The sequence below is a fragment of the Tyto alba genome, unplaced genomic scaffold, assembly GCF_018691265.1.
Source record: "Tyto alba isolate M040663 unplaced genomic scaffold, T.alba_DEE_v4.0 Super-Scaffold_15, whole genome shotgun sequence".
Lineage (NCBI taxonomy): Eukaryota > Metazoa > Chordata > Aves > Strigiformes > Tytonidae > Tyto > Tyto alba.
In genome coordinates this window covers 3615555-3626963 of record NW_024881277.1, presented here as the reverse complement: position 1 = coordinate 3626963, position 11409 = coordinate 3615555, and positions in this window count along the sequence as shown.

The following is an 11409-nucleotide window of genomic DNA, read 5'->3' as shown; positions in this document are numbered from 1 at the left end:
GCTCCAGCCCTGCTGGGTCATTTGTGGCACCACACACTCTGACACTTCCATCCACTCCAACAGCCCCTCGCCCCTGACCTGTGCCCACCCAGGGCTCCTGCTCCTCCCCAGACAGCACCCTGAAAAGGGACCTGTCCCCACCAGGGATCCCCCAGGCTCACATGGCTACTCCTCCCCAGAGCCCCCAGCTCCCCTGGACCACAGCCTGCCCTGGGCCTCTCCCAACTCACCCTCCTCCCTCAGGACTTTCCGTGTCCCCTGTGGAGCAGAATGATGGTCCCAGTGAGGCCTCCCAACCCATGCTCCCTCCTTGTCCTTGGGCATCAGCCCAGACCTGACCTTGTCTGGGATCCCCGCAGGAAGCTTACCCCTTTGCGAGCCTCTGGGAACAGATACCCCAGTTCCCTTGTCTCCACAAGCACAACCCACCCCCGGTCAGGCCGGGGATCACCCTGACTCCGGGACAAGAGTGAAGAGCCCACACCCCTTCCTGGGTACCCCGGAGGCTGGCTGTTCCTCTGGGATGACAGAACAAAGAGCCACCAGTTAAGGCACCACCAGCTCACAGGGAACAGAGCTGGCAGAGCCAGGGCCCCAGGGATGGTGCCCAAGGATGGCAAATCCACACCCGGGTACCAACGGCCAGAAACGTGGGAGCCCTGGAAGCAGAAAAGCCCTTCTGCCACGCAGAGAAGCACAGGCTCAGTGAACCTGTTCACTTTCTACCCCTTGTCACATAGACACACGGGAAGAAGCCCCATTTCCAGAGGGATCCCTGTGCTGCTCCTTGGCCCCAGGGCTTTGTGGCAGGGTAGCAGGCGTTTCCCCCTGCACAACTGCACCCAGAGGAGCAGCTACAGTAACTAAGGGGACAGAGGGACTCTGTCCCCATCCTGAACCTTTCGGCAGCCGTGCACCAAATGCAGGAGGATGGAACAGAAGCGAGACATTGGCTTCTGCATCTTTTCCTGCGTAACTGCAGACTGCAGGAGACAACATCACCCCTCCTGTTCTCAGGCCAAGGCCAGCACATGTCCCTGCCCTCCTCCCCTGCCCCCGGCACAGCCCAGGTGTTCAACAGCCCACCCTGAGTCCTTACCTGTGCAGTTCACAGCAGCGCTGTTTGCTTGGGTGCAGGGCTGGTCCCGGGGGGACCCCCTGGGGCAGGAGGCGAGGAGGGATTCATTCCCCACACACCGCAGCTCTCCATCCCACATGGGACCCACCCCTTCTCCAACGTGACTTCCTCCAGTGACAGGCAGGGCTGCGCCGCACTGCAACTCCCTGCAGAGCACGTCAGCAGCCTTGGCACCAAAGTGGGAATCACAGACACTTTTCCACAGGTCCCCGTCACGGATCTCCACACGTCCTGAGCAGCGGCTCTTCCCTTCCACTAGCCGGAAAAATTCTGGAAAAAAATCTAATCAACTGGGAGTTCCCAGAGCCCTCTGGCATTCACATACTCACATCCCACACCACCTCTAAGCAAGATGTGACCAAATCACCCACTGCATATCCCAGTAATAGCTTTAAGTTTCCTTGTAATATTTCTTTGAAAGGACAGATTGCGTAGAAGGTAGGTCCTTGAAAGGAGCTGTTATTGTTAACAATAGGCCTATGAAGATAGTAGTTGCTTAATTGCATATATTTTGAGGATAGTGGTTGCTTAATTGGATAGCCTTGCACTTATCTACTGACCATCCAAGGTCAGCTTTGATTAAGTAGGATACGTGGTGAATGCCCAAAGATAATAACAAGAAGAAGAGTTACAAAAAGACAAGAATGGCCTGATTTTGTCATGTGTGAACTTAATGAAAACAAAGATGAGTATCAATATAGACAATTTTAAGAAAAGGACAAGGTAAAGAAAATGAGCAAGGAGGAAGTAACAGCCACCGACATACTGAAACGACCACAAGGATGCACTACCACGCCTGTGTAAAGGACATTATAATATTAAAAGGAGAACCAGGGAAGGCTTATACTTATGTATATACTCACCATAAAGATAATGAATATGTATGACCTTTTCCTATATTAACAGGATACTAACAAGTTCAGGGGGTCGGTGCTAGGTGGAATTATGCCTCACTGGCCTGGCACCAGTAAAGGAATGCTTCTTTCAGAAAAAATAAACCTTGGTCTCTGAGAGTTTCTTTACAGACTGACTTTTACATTAACGACAGAGGAAGCTGTTGGGAAAGTGTTGGTGTCAGAAACACATCCAGGCCAAGTTACACACCTTCTCTCCACCATCACAGAACTCAGGTGTGTGTGTCTATTGCAGACCCACAGCAGACTCTGCAAACCACGTTGACACCGTTGGGACCAAAGTGTGAGTCACACACCGCTGTCCAAAAGGCCTCCTCATGGATCACTATACGTCCTCAGGAGGATCTGTGCCCTTAGAGCAGATGGACAGATTCGGGACCAACCAATGATCCCTGAGAGTTCCCACAGCCCTTTGGCAATACCCTGACTACATGCCAGCTGGTCTCCAAGGTGGCCTCCAGGAAAAATCCCTACGACATCCCCCAGCTACTCTCAGGGGGTGCTGGTGGCACAAACACATCAGCCAAGGGACCTGTGTCTGCTGGGGGGGACAACCTAAAAGTATCTCCCCATCTCACGCCCTTCCCCAGGACGGTGGATGGCCACAGGAGTCACTTCTGGTGCCTCTGGCATGGGGGCAGCTGGCCCTGCAGCACCGCCAGACAGCTCCTGGGTGAACAGGAGGAGAAAGATGGGAATCAATAGACAATGCAGGGCAGGGATGGAGGGTTCATCTGTGCCAGCTCAGGGACCAGGCACGGTAAGGCACCCTTGGGCAGGTTCCCACTGGGCTTTCCCCAGGGACTGGGCACTCCAGTAATGACAGTCCAGCTCAGGCAGTGTGACTGGCCACATTGAGCAATGCTCTGGTGCCTGACTTTACGTTCCTTTAGGGCACATCCAGGTTCCTTCCACAATCCCAGCCCCAGAGGTATGGAATAGGTTGTCCCCTTACCTGAACACACCACTCCAGCATCAAGGATATGATCACAGTTATGTTCACCCCATCCTCCAGTGTGTGCAGTCAGACAGGGCAGATTCGGTGCCATTACAGCCAACATCATCCATCCAAATGGGGCCAGATCCTGGCCCAAAGTGTCCGTACTGAGGAGCTCCAACAGCAGACCCACAGCCCAGCTGCTTACAAACCACTGCTGCATCCTTCATGCTCCAGTAGTGACCACACACGGTCCCCCACTTGCCCTGTTGTTTCACCTCCACTCTCCCAGCACAGCGCCTGCCGCCGTCCTGCCAGCCTCACCTCCACAGCACCTTCAAACACTGACACAGGACCAGTCAGGACAGTGCTCAGCACCAGCACCGCGGGTCTCGGGGAAGCCCTGTGCAGGTGGAGTCCGAGGCACCAGGGTGGGAGCCCACTCCCCTCCAGGCTGTCCCCAGGGCAGTTCAGGGATCCCTTCTATCCTCATGGGCTGTGCAAGGCTAGGGGTGCCCAGCTCTGGCCCTGCTGGGTCATTTGTGGCACCACACACTTTGGCACTTCCACCACAACAACCCCTCGTCCCTATCCTGTGCTCACCCAGGGCACCTGCTCCTCCCCAGACAGCACCCTGAAAAGGGACCTGTCCCCACCAGGGCTCCCCCAGGATCACACGGCTACTCCTCCCCAGAGCCCCCAGCTCCCCTGGACCACAGCCTGCCCTGGGCCCCTCCCAACTCACCCTCCTCCCTCAGGACTTTCCGTGTCCCCTGTGGAGCAACATGATGGTCCCAGTGAGGCCTCCCAACCCATGCCCCCTCCTTGTCCTTGGGCATCAGCCCAGACCTGACCTTGTCTGGGATCCCCCCAGGAAGGTCACCCCTTTACGAGCCTCTGGGAACAGATTCCCCAGTTCCCTTGTCTCCACAAGCACAACCCACCCCCGGTCAGGCCTGGGATCACTCTGACTCCGGGACAAGAGTGAAGAGCCCACACCCCTTCCCGGGTACCCCGGAGGCTGGCTGTGCCTCTGGGATGACAGAACAAAGAGCCACCAGTTAAGGCACCACCAGCTCACAGGGAACAGAGCTGGCAGATCCAGGGCCCCAGGGACGGTGCCCAAGGATGGCAAATCCATAACCGGGTACCAACGGCCAGAAACGTGGGAGCCCTGGAAGCAGAAAAGCCCTTCTGCCACGCAGAGAAGCACAGGCTCAGTGAACCTGTTCACTTTCTACCCCTTGTCACATAGACACATGGGAAGAAGCCCCATTTCCAGAGGGATCCCTGTGCTGCTCCTTGGCCCCAGGGCTTTGTGGCAGGGCAGCAGGCATTTCCCCCTGCACAACTGCACCCAGAGGAGCAGCTACAGTAACTAAGGGGACAGAGGGACTCTGTCCCCATCCTGAACCTTTCGGCATCCGTGCACCAAATGCAGGAGGATGGAACAGAAGCGAGACATTGGCTTCTGCATCTTTTCCTGCGTAACTGCAGACTGCAGGAGACAACATCACCCCTCCTGTTCTCAGGCCAAGGCCAGCACAGTCCCTGCCCTCCTCCCCTGCCCCCGGCACAGCCCAGGTGTTCAACAGCCCACCCTGAGTCCTTACCTGTGCAGTTCACAGCAGCGCTGTTTGCTTGGGTGCAGGGCTGGTCCCGGGGGGACCCCCTGGGGCAGGAGGCGAGGAGGGATTCATTCCCCACACACCGCAGCTCTCCATCCCACATGGGACCCACCCCTTCTCCAACGTTACTTCCTCCAGCGACAGGCAGGGCTGCGCCACACTGCAACTCCCTGCAGAGCACGTCAGCAGCCTTGGGACCAAAGTGGGGATCACAGACACTTTTCCACAGGTCCCCGTCACGGATCTCCACACGTCCTGAGCAGCGGCTCTTCCCTTCCACTAGCCGGAAAAATTCTGGAAAAAAATAAAAAGAAATCAACTGGGAGTTCCCAGAGCCCTGTGGCATTCCAATGTCCACATCCCACCCCACCTCTAAGCAAGCTGTGACCAAAATCACTCACTGCACATCTCAGAAGAAGCTGTTGGAGCATTGTTGGTGTCACAAACACATCCAGGCCCCCCTGCACCCTTTCTCTACACTATCAGAAGATCCAAAGATATGTGTCTGTCACAGCACCAGACACTGCTCAGACAAACTGCTGCTTCACAAGGTGCCCTGTGCTGCCTGGCATGGTCCCCCCAGCACCAGTGGTGTGCGCAGTTTAGGTCCAAGGCCAAGGGCTGTGTGCCACCCTGCTCCTCTGTCCAGGCACAGCACTTGTGCTCCCTGAAAAGTACTCATGCCTGTGATGGTGAATGACCCACGGGGACCAGCCACCTCATGCTGTTCCTCCAGTGTGTGATGTTCCAAGTAAGACCTGCCCTGCTTTCTCCAGCACAGGGTCCTCAGCACTGTTGTCTGGGAACTGGCAGACTGAGTGGAGTCCAGTGGATACCAGTGGACACACTGGGGCAGGGACAGAGTGTTCATTTTCAGCCTAAGACACTGGCTGAAGAGGGGCTGAGACACTGTGGCAGGGTTAGTTCACCCTGGGGTAGGCTCACTCTGGGCTTTCCCCAGGCACTGGGGTCACCAGCAATGACAGTCCCAGCTCGGCAGTGTGACTGGCCACATTGAGCAGTGCTCCAGTGTCCGCGCGTTGCTCCCTGAGGGCACAGCCAGATCCTTTTCACTATCCCAGCCCCAGAGGTATGGAATAGGTTGTCCCCTTACCTGAACACACCACTCCAGCATCATAAGAATGAGCACAGTCATGTTCACCCCATCCTCCATGTGTGCAGTCAGACAGGGCAGATTCGGTGCCATTACAGCCAACATCATCCATCCAAATGGGGCCAGATCCTGGCCCAAAGTGTCCGTACTGAGGAGCTCCAACAGCAGACCCACAGTCCCAGCTGTTTACAAACCACTGCTGCATCCTTCATGCTCCAGTAGTCACCACACACGGTCCCCCACTTGCCCTGATGTTTCACCTCCACTCTCCCAGCACAGCGCCTGCTGCCGTCCGCCAGCCTCACCTCCACAGCACCTTCAAACACCAAGATGGATGGGTCAGGGGAGCACCGAGCCCCAGACTGTGGGTCTGGGGGAGCCCCCTGCCAAGGTAGAGTCAGAGGCACCAGGGTGGGAGCCCACTCCCTCCAGGCTGTCCCCAGGGCAGTTCAGGGGTCCCTTCTATCCTCATGGGCTGTGCAAGGCTGAGGGTGCCCAGCTCCAGCCCTGCTGGGTCATTCTCCATCCCACCACACAAGGCACCTTTTCCCACCCCAATGGCCACCTGCCTCCTGCCCATGCCCACCCGCACACTGCCCAGCCCTGCACTGGGCACCTGCTCCTCCCCAGCACCCCCTGAACAGCCCCGTGTACCCAGGCCTGCAGCTTCCCATACAACTGCCTGCCCCAGCACCAGCCAAACCCACCCCCATGCCCAGGGCTTTCCGTGTTCCCACTGAGACTGATCCAGAGGATCCCCCCACCCACATCCCCTTCACATCCCTGGTGTCAGCCCAGTCCCTGCACTGGGCCGGGTCCCCCAGGAAGGGTGTCTCTCTGCTGTAGATGCCCTGGTCCCCATCTCTCCGTGGGGTACAAACTGTCTTCATGGGGTCAGGGCTCCCCTGGAACAAGGGGACAGTGAACAGCACAAAATCCCTTCGGGACACCCGAGACATTAGCAGTGTCCCAGGGGGGGATCTCTGGGTGCTGCCATCACCAGTGAGGCCACCACCGGCTCCAGAGGCACATTACGAGGGGAGAGGGGGTCCCAAAATGTACCCCAGGACAGGGTGTCTGTGAATCCAGCCAGGCACAGGCTGCCCTAGACACTGAAACCCTGCAAAAGGAGATACTGTCTCCCACCCAGATGGGCCCAGGGAAGGGCACAGGGTCCACGGACTTGAGCACGTTGTGTCCATCATCTCTGTAGCACCTGCAAAGAATCCCCAGTTCCCAGACAGATCCCGATGACCACGCTGGTACCCGCTATTCCTGGGCTGTGGGACAAGGGAGCCGGCACTTACCCCTGCACAGCTGTACCCAGAGGAGCAGCCCCAGCACCTGAGGGGACAGCAGTCCCTCTGTGCCCATCCGGAGCCTCCTGCCCTGCCAGCACATCCCTGCCGTGCCACACTCCTGTCACAGCTCCTGGGGACTCACGGGGACAATGATGATGGGAGGGCAATATAGCTCTGCGGATGCCAGGCCAGCTACGGGAGGAGCCAATCAAAGCAGCAGCACCATTTTTAGACATTATCGGGAGTTATCTCCCCTCCGACACAGCCCAGCCCTCCAATGAACGTCTCCAGTGCCATTCATGACCATATATGAGGGATGGCTCTGCTGCAGGTGTCACATCACTGTGGCAGTGTGGCGTCACAGGACAGGGCTGGCTGTAGTGGGGGAAATGGGTTTTTCATGCCTTGAACCCTGCTGTGTGGGCCGGGAGCACTGAGCATCTCCTATACTCGGCACATCCAAGAGCCCAAGGTGCGAGTGCCCAGCCATCCCCATGCCACGGGAACCACGGGGCTGGGACGGCACCGGGGCTGTGTCAGGGAGGGGAAGGAAAGAGCCCCTGCCCCTGCTTCAGACCCCTCTGTGCTGGGAGCAGCAGCGGGGAAAGGGCCTCAGCCCAGGCCAGAGCCCCATCCCAGGAGCGCTGGCTCACCCGTCCCTCCCTGGAGAGCCCCATGGAAGGTCCCTTCAAACGAGCTGGGGCTGGGCCATGTCCCTGTCCTGGCAGCAGACAAGCAGCTCAGATGGATCCCTGACTCTCAGCATGTCACCGAGGGGCCGTTATTCCCCGCGGGGGGCTCGGGAGCTGCAGCCTGCAGGTGCACAAACCACAGCCCACGTGGCCTCACAGAGCTCCTCGTGCTCCCCCCACAAGCGCCCGGGCAGGAAGTCTGTGGTTTCCTCCTGGAGCCGAGCCCGGGCACATCCCCGCGGTGCCCCCGAGCCACCCCCACCCCGACTGCTCCAGCCAGGGCCGCAGGGGCTGCTCCTTCTGACACAGAAATTCACTCAACACTTAGAATCCAGTAGAACTGCTGAGCAGGTATTCTTTATTAGCAGCGCTGGGCAGCACTGGGGATCGCTCCACCACGAGTGCTCCCACAGACAGGTACAATCGCAGAGAATATGTGCTGTGAGCTTGTACATATTCTGTGGATTTCTGAGAACTAATCTACATCTACATAAGATTTCCTAGAATTTATCTACATAGTCCGAGCATGTGTGATAAAATTAGGGTTAGGGTCTTTTCCCCCTCTGGTGGTCACTCATAGTCTTCCTCACAGTGTCCGGTGATTGAACTTTGGGATTCCTTTGCCCACATATGGTCATGCAGTTAGCTCATCCATTCTTTGGCCCTGGGATGCTCCAAGAAGGTCAGTTTAAACTAATTCCCAGGTGATTATCTTGACAGTGGCGTCTTAGGCCCTTGTTATCAGGGGTACTCAGGAAACTTAAGGAACCATCTCAAGGCCTACTTAAATTTCCTGAGGGAGACGTTGCATATTTCAAAACATCTTGATATTAATTCTGCCTAGCAGTTGACTAAACTATGTGAGTGAAAGGAAGAAAATAATATGAGTAGAACATGCTGACCAACTAGGATTCTACCATAAACAACTTCTTTGCTCTAAACAAGAGAAATAGTTTTGGCCTTCTCTCACTTCCTTCTCAAACTTTCAGTCCTTGACTGGGCTCCATCTCCACCACTGTTCCCACATCCGTAGTCAATTCCCTGCAGGACACTAGGGCCATCTCCTGCCAAGGGTGTGTGGCTCAGCTATTTTTCTTTTTTATGTCAGCTGAGTATTCTCACTAATCATGGCCTACCACCGCTACGTTGCCATCTGCCAACCCCTGCACTACGGGACCCTCCTGGGCAGCAGAGCTTGTGTCCACATGGCAGCAGCTGCCTGGGGCGGTGGGTTTCTCTATGCTGTGCTGTACACAGCCAATACATTGTCACTACGGCTCCACTAAGGCAATGCTGTTGACCAGTTCTTCTGGGAAATTCCCCAAATCCTCAAGCTTGCCTGCTCAGACTCCTACCTCAGGGAAGTTGGGCTTATCGTGGTTAGTGTCTTTGTTGCATTTGGCTGCCTTGTTTTCACTTGCACTGTGCTAGGCACAAAGCTTGAGGGCCGTGCTGAGGATCCCCTCTGAGCAGGGACGGCACAAAGCCTTCTCCACATCCCTCCCTCACCTGGCCATAATCTCCCTGGTTCTCAGCACTGCCATGTTTGCCTCCCTCAAGCCCCCCTCCATCTCCTCCCCATCCCTGGTACCTGGTGCTGTCCGTTCTGTACTCGGTGGTGCCTCCTGCAGTGAACCCCCTCACCTACAGCATGAGGAACCAGCAGCTCAGGGATGCCCTATGGAAACTGACCCAAGGGATGTAGTTTCACTGACAACAACCTGTCTCAAGTCACTTCACATTTCCCAGAGTTTATCTTAGGCCAGGAGTCTGCTATTTTCCCTGTAATAATCCTACATATAGATAATTTTCTGGACTTATACTACCTCTCTTGAGGATTTTTCCTGTTGTGTCTTACTCTTGCACCACACTGTGTCAGGTGTGACGTGTCCAATAGCAGCTCTTGAATAAAATGGGATCTCCTGGGTGCAGTGCCTGAAGGCTGGGTTCTTCCTCCAAAGTGGCTGCCAATAAAATGTCTAAGGAATTGGTCTTTTAAAATTCTTTTCTCCTTATGTTCTCCCTGTATTTGGAGTTAAGCTCACAGTACCATTGGGTTCCACTGGACAAAAAGTTCTGCTTTTAAAGGCTCTCTTCTTGGTGTAAGATGGTGCATGAGCTCCCCACTACCTCCTCAGGCTGCTTCATATATGCCAGGACTCATGGCATATAGCTGTCTTTATGGAAAATAATTTGGTCAGGAGAGGAGTAGGGGTCACCACATGCCCTGGGGTGGGAATGAATGGACACACACAGAGTGAAACACCCTCGAAGTTGACATCCCCCAAAAGCAAAGCACTAAATCAAGGTATATGCAAGCAAGGACTCTGCAGTGCCCTGGGGGTCAGTGTGAACGCAGTGGGCATGGGAAAGGGAGACTGGAGAGGTGCAGGAGCTGCCTGAGGAGGCCCAGGGCCAGGACTCTTGTGCTGTGCTGGGGAGCAGGGCTGGTGGGGGAAGGGAAGGGTGTAAATGCAGTCGAGGTTAGGGACAACCTACCAGATGAATGCAGCAGAGCTAGAGACTGACTGGCCTCTGTTTCCTCCTGCCCTTTTGGCCAGCATCAGCCCTGGTGCTTGTGGGAAGGCTGATCCCCCCTGTCTGACCTCCAGGAGCTGCTGTGCCCTTCCGAGGAGCTGGAGCTGTGGTTGAGTGCCCAGAGTGCTGCAGCACCCTGTGGTGGGCACTGCCCTGGGGCCAGGGCAGGTGGGGAGAGCTGGGCTGGGGCTGGGCTGGGCTGGAAAAGTCCTGGAAGAGGAAACACCAGTGATACCCAACTCTACCACCATTACTAATAAAAAGGAAACCAGTTTCCTACTGACACTCATGACGCACCAAGTCCCGTAGCTCTTGCCACAGCCGGTCTCTCAGCCAAGCCCCGTCTCAGACAGCTCCAGCTAGATCAGGTGCTCATGGGCTTGTCTTGACAAATACTGAAAATATCCATTGAGTGAGATCCCACCAACTGGCCTGGGTCCTTGCTGCAGAGTTTGGCTCTGAGGGATTTCTCAGAACCCCAGCTCTCTCAGCCACTCCTTGTCCATAATGTGCTCCAGGCCCCAACCATCCTTCTGGCCTCCGCAGGACTCGCTCCAGTCTGTCAGGATCTTTCTTGTGCTGGGGAACCCCTGTACTGGACACAGCAGTCCTGATGTGGTCCTGTGGTGTGTTAACTTTGACCAGCAGCCAGACAGCCACCCAGCTGCTCACTCACTCAGCCCACTCAACAGGACAAGAGGGAAAGCTCATGGATCGAGATGTGTGTGGGTCAAAGGAGAAACCAGAAACGATGACACTGTGGTAGGTGTTCAGTTTGGTTTACCCCAGGCAGCAGCTAAGCACCCACAGAGTCATTTGCTCACTGTCCTCTGCCCCCCACGACCCCAGCAGGACAGGGGAGGGAATTGGAAGTGCAAAAGCAGGAAAACTCATGGGTCAAGACAAAGAGAGTTTAATAGGTGAAGCAAATATCTGTGTGTGCAAGCAAAGCAAAATGGGGAGTTCATGCACAACGTCTCATCAGCAACAGATCTTTAGTCATTGCTAGGAAAGTACGGCTTGGGAAGACAAATGCCACGACTACAAAAATCTCCACTTTTTCCTCTTTCATTGAGTTTGGGTTTTTTTTTGTTTTTTTTTTTTTTTTGGGGGGGGGGAGGGTTAGTTTGTTTTTGGTTTTGTTTTT